This window comes from Pygoscelis adeliae, unplaced genomic scaffold (genome assembly GCF_000699105.1).
Source record: "Pygoscelis adeliae isolate BGI_AS28 unplaced genomic scaffold, ASM69910v1 Scaffold160, whole genome shotgun sequence".
NCBI lineage: Eukaryota > Metazoa > Chordata > Aves > Sphenisciformes > Spheniscidae > Pygoscelis > Pygoscelis adeliae.
Window position 1 is genome coordinate 6,158,148 of NW_008824035.1, and position 5,197 is coordinate 6,163,344.

Consider the following 5,197-nt stretch of genomic DNA (forward strand, 5'->3'; position numbering starts at 1 on the left):
TGGGGTGAAGGCCAGGCCCGGCTGGGCTCAACGGTGCTCCTTGGCCTGGGCCCGGCTGGCCAGCTGTGGGCACGCAAAGGATGTTTCCAAACCAAAACACATGCAGAGCAGCAGGCAGGAGAGTATTTGTGGCATTTTTTCATCGGGGAACTGGAGTGCTGGGAAGAGGGAAGGCGCAAGAAGACAAGTAGCTTGGCTGGGCACACCCAACTTTCTCATTTTCAGGGGTGTGAAATCAGATAAGCCGCTGCTCAGGCACAGGCAGACATTTGCAGGGACACCGGCAGTACCAAACAAGGCCTGTTAACATCTTAGATGTACCTGAAGCCTTTATCATCTGCTTCAGGGTGTACTCAAGCAACCAGAATCAACTGAAAACCCAGCAAAAGACAAGTCCCCGTGTCTGGAAGGAGGTGTCACGCAAAAGGCCGCTTTCATTGTTGGGGAGAGAGCTGTTTCTCAACCACCGTCTCCTGCTTGCTCACTGAGATGCCGGCCAAGGTCTCTGCAGCAAGAGCCCTGTGCCAGGCACCCTGCGTTGGCTGCGCTTGACCTGACAGTGGCCATGGCTGGGCCAGCCCCTGCGGGCATAACAGGCCAGCCCATGCCTGCCCTGGGGAGCAGGACCCTACCGCTTCCCCGCGCGGGGAGAGGCAGCTGCCTCGACTGAAGCCTGCACGCCCGGCGAGCTTGCCTCCAGCCATGGCACCTGGGAGAAATAACCTTTTTAAAAAGGTCTTTTACAGCATCTTCAGGAGAAGATGCTGAATTACTAAGCACAAACAGCAAAAAGGACCAGAGTCCTCTGGCGGTTTAGCTGGTGTTGACAGGCAGGCGCATGAGATACCTTTTGTTTAAAGGCAAATCTGCCTATGGAAGTACCAGGTTAATGGTGCTCAGTCAATATCCTTTAATTTTCCAGCTTTATAGTTCAAACCTATCAAGGTTTGAACTATAAATGACATTTATATGTCATTTATTTGAACTATCATGACATTTTTCCTCTACAAAAAAAAATTGTCTTGGTGAGAGCAACACATTTCTTTTTCCTAACCCCTCCGATCCATCCACTACATATATGTAGCCTTCTTAAGATTAATTTCTCCTCATCACATGAGCCGTTTTCCTAAACGCACTCTAATTTTCTGAATGCATTGTTTTGAGATTAAAGCAGAAGGACAGCAGCACAAAGAAAGTGTATTTGTCTTTAATTTGTCCCTGAAAGTGTTCATTGCTATATGTGTTTCGGGATTGTATTTTTAAATGTTGGTATTTTTGAAAAAAAGAGCAAGCTACACTTCAATCTTTCTTGTTGTCGTCAAAACGATCAACATTTTCTCAGCATGGCGTGTTTCACACACTACATGGTTCTGCATAAGCTAATACGGTACGTGTCCTGAGTCACAGGTGTCCTGAGCGGTGAGTCAGAGGGTCAGCACGTGTCCCACACCCTCTGCCATGGCGTGCTGGGGCTTGGCCTTTGGCTGAAGTTCTTGCAGGTTTATTCACAGTACTGGAACCTTAAAATCTGATTTTTCTGTGTTTGTTGGCAAGAGCCTAGCACAGCATTACTTCGACATAATGGCCAATATTTCTATTTTGTGCATGTGCATAAATAGATGTATCTATTAGAAATGACTCTTTGAGGTTAAGCCGTCTGGGTGAGAGCTGTTGGAGAGGCCTGGGGGCGGGAGGTCTGCTGAGGAGAAGTTTAATCCCTGCCATTGTTTTGCTGCCTTGGAGGGAACACAATAGCTTCTGGGAAGTAACAGTTTCACTGGCACAGCTAAGGGTGAACAGTTGCAAGCTAAAAGCAGCTACTGTCTGCTGTGCCAATACATCCTTAAGGAGTTCTTAATCCACAAATTACTGACATTATTGTCTATAATTGCTTGTCTGTTGTGACAACACTTACTCAGAGAATGTTTGAAATGTAAACAGCAGCCAGTAGCTTTTTGCAATGAAGTCCTGCCACATACAGCACTGGACTCTCACTTGCACCTTCCTACCATCCCTTTGACTCTATATGAATAAAGATTGCACACTCAGTTCCTATATTAAGTAGAACTTTTTTCTAAGGAAAATACCTGGCTTGTTATTTCTTTTAATACTTGTAACCAAAAAGTGGTTTTGTTCTGTAATAAAAGCTTCTCTTGCTTCAGAATATAATTTGTTAGTCGTACTTCAAAGAAATAAATCCTGTCAAGTCATCTTGTCACTTAAATCAGACCATCTTCTTTTTTCCCCAAATATTTTTGAAACTATTCAAATAAAAAATGCATAGGCAGTAATTAGATAAGGGAGAAATTGTGATTTACACCACATTATAAATTCCTAAAGGAAGATTTATAACCACAGCACCATTAACAGTACTACCAGGCATTGCAGTAAAACACACACACACATTTTAAGAATAATAATAAAAAAACTCTCACATTTGTCATTTGGGTGTTGGCCTTGAATATATAAATGTGCATATAAATACACACACACACAGAGATACAATTTAGCCCAAGGAATGCCACTAAGTCACTGCCTTTTGTTCTTAAAAGAGCAAAAACCTTTGAAGAGGACCTAATTCAATTTTTGCCTGCAGAGGATTCTTTCAGATGCAGGATTGTCTAAAAAAAATACATTCCTACATAATTCAAAAAGATATAAATGAGGCATTTCCACCAATTTCCTTGGGGACTTGTTCCCATGCCTGAGTGCACTGTGAGTAGCACTTCCCTGCGATACTAGGGCTAGGCTTCCCCATGCTTTTGAGCAGATCGTTTCCCTGCTAGATCTGTACGTCAAGAGATCCTTCGCTGTTCAGGAAGGATAACACAATTTATCTATATCCCTCCTCTATATTCCCATCTTCTGGAAACCAAATAAATATTTACAGGCTACGTAGCTGGGCCCTTGGTAGCATGGTCAGAGCCTGCGCTTCTTCCTCTGCTGCCTCCCCAAGAACTGCATACGCCCAGTGCTGGAGGAAGATGGAGGCAAATGGGATCAAGAGGTGCTGGTGTGGTCTGGACTGGCCAGATTTGGAAACTGTTTCCTCTGTTTTCCAGCTCAGCAGAGGGCTAAGTGCACCCCGCCAGGACAACCATCTGCAGCAGGACAACATGCGGTCAACTGGTCCCCAAAGCCCCGTTGCTCAGATCTCGCCATGGAGAGGACACTATGACCACACAAGCAGATAACTCATACAGAAGCTTCTAGACAGGATAATTAGGGGTTTACACCCCAAAATAAAAAAAAATAAAACAAAAACCCAAGCAAAACTCTCTATGTGCCTAGTGCCTTTTTTTGACAGAAGAAATGGGAGTAATTTTAAAGGCTGTAGCATTTAGAGAAGTGGTGCAATATGACAAAAGCCTTCTGTTGGGCTTTCACATGGCAGTGTGAACCGGTTCTTGACAAGGCGAGAAACTGCACACTGCTGCCTAACGTAGGTCTGATCCTGGGACAGGCAGCTCCAAGTCAGTGACATTTCATGACCACAATTGGATTTCCATGTTGTTGGCTTTTTCCAGACAGAAGAGAGGAGGAGCTAACAAATAGCTCACCTTAGCAAGCATTTAACAAAAAATAGTCCTACATAGTAACAAAGCTATGATAAATACTGTGCAGTTATTTGCTTTGGCAGGGTCTGTGTTTAAGAGCAGGAGAATGCGTGAGGAAACACACAACCCAGTGTCATGTACATCTTTAAAGTTTCCACAGCTCCGTTTTAGTAAATGCACTTTGTTAAAAAAAGCGATTTCTTTCTGAGCCAAGATTATTAAAAAAAAAAAAAGTCTGCTGAGGCCTCTGTTATACTATAAATGAAAAAGACAGCCTGGCCAGACATGGGTAGTGTCTATTGCATGTCAAAGGGAAAGGGCCTGCCATTGCCCTTTGCGATATTTTAGTTTGGATTGCCCACTGCAGGGATGGGCGGTTTGGTTTCCTGACTTTTCCATAACACATTCTGCATCTGCAAACGAAAGCAAAAGGCTGGAGGTCAGTCTTTGCAGAGCTCCTCCAAGGTGATGGTGGTTGGGAAGGTGCTTCTGGCTATTCTTCAGGCTGCACTGGCAACCTCCCGGCTTCTCCAAGTGTATCTCACCTCCCTGGTCCTTCTGTTTTGGTGATGGCAGGTGACTGATGAGCACCTCTTTCTCCCACAGAGCAGCTGTAAGCTTCTTTTCTGTCAGTGGAAATGCCTCGGTTTTTTGGGGGAGGGGGAGGTGCCTTGTAGGCCATTATCTATTTATTGTTTTAAGCCTTTTGAGAGCCTTGTCTCTCTCAATGCTGACGTTGACCATGCTGAGAATATCTACCATTTTAGACGTCTGAAGATTTTCTTAACATACTTAAAGGAAACCTCGCTTGTTTCATATCATCATGGCTTGCAGGAACCAAACTGAGTAACGGGAATACTATATTGCTAAGGCAGAACAGGGTGTCTCCTTGTATCCTATGAAATACATATGCCATTAGATAATAAATAATAAAAATGATGCCATGAAACAATAATATTATGCATTTCATATTGTTTCTAAAATTTCATTTTTAAAATTACATATTTAAAGTGAAATGTTGCAAGCCAAAGGTAATTACATCTGGAGTGTCATTCAAGTATCTTTCTCCGTAAAGAAGAAAATCATATACTTGATTTGGAACCATCACTGTTACCAGGCAGATGTTCTTTCTCAAATATATGGAGTAGAAAGGATGGAAAATAACCTGACAGTTTTACTCTAATAAATTAAAATGTTAGGACAGCCTCTATGGCTTTGCCAGTCATTTTGTTTATACATGAGTGATATGCATGATGTTTCTATAAGGTAAGAAACAAATGCATTAAAGTTAATGCAGAGCTACATCTCTTCAGGCTCTTTTCAAACCAAATGTCTGTTTTATAAAGTGACTTGTGTTTCTGGGACCTCTTACAGCAGGAGGAAGGAGTTAAAAACCCACTTCCGTCAGGGCGTTTACAAGAGCTATAGTATAGCAAGGGGAAGTTTTAAAGGAAGAGCCGGATATCTGTACTGAAGTGGATTACAGCTGCACCACCAAATCAGATAGAGGGAACTGGGGCCAAGTATACATAAATGTTCGAAAACAAACACCATGGAGAAGAGAAGAGAGTAAAAGTAGCTTTAAATCTTCCAAGGTGCAAATGCACGTCATGTCAGTGAATTATGTCAGTGGGTAGTTG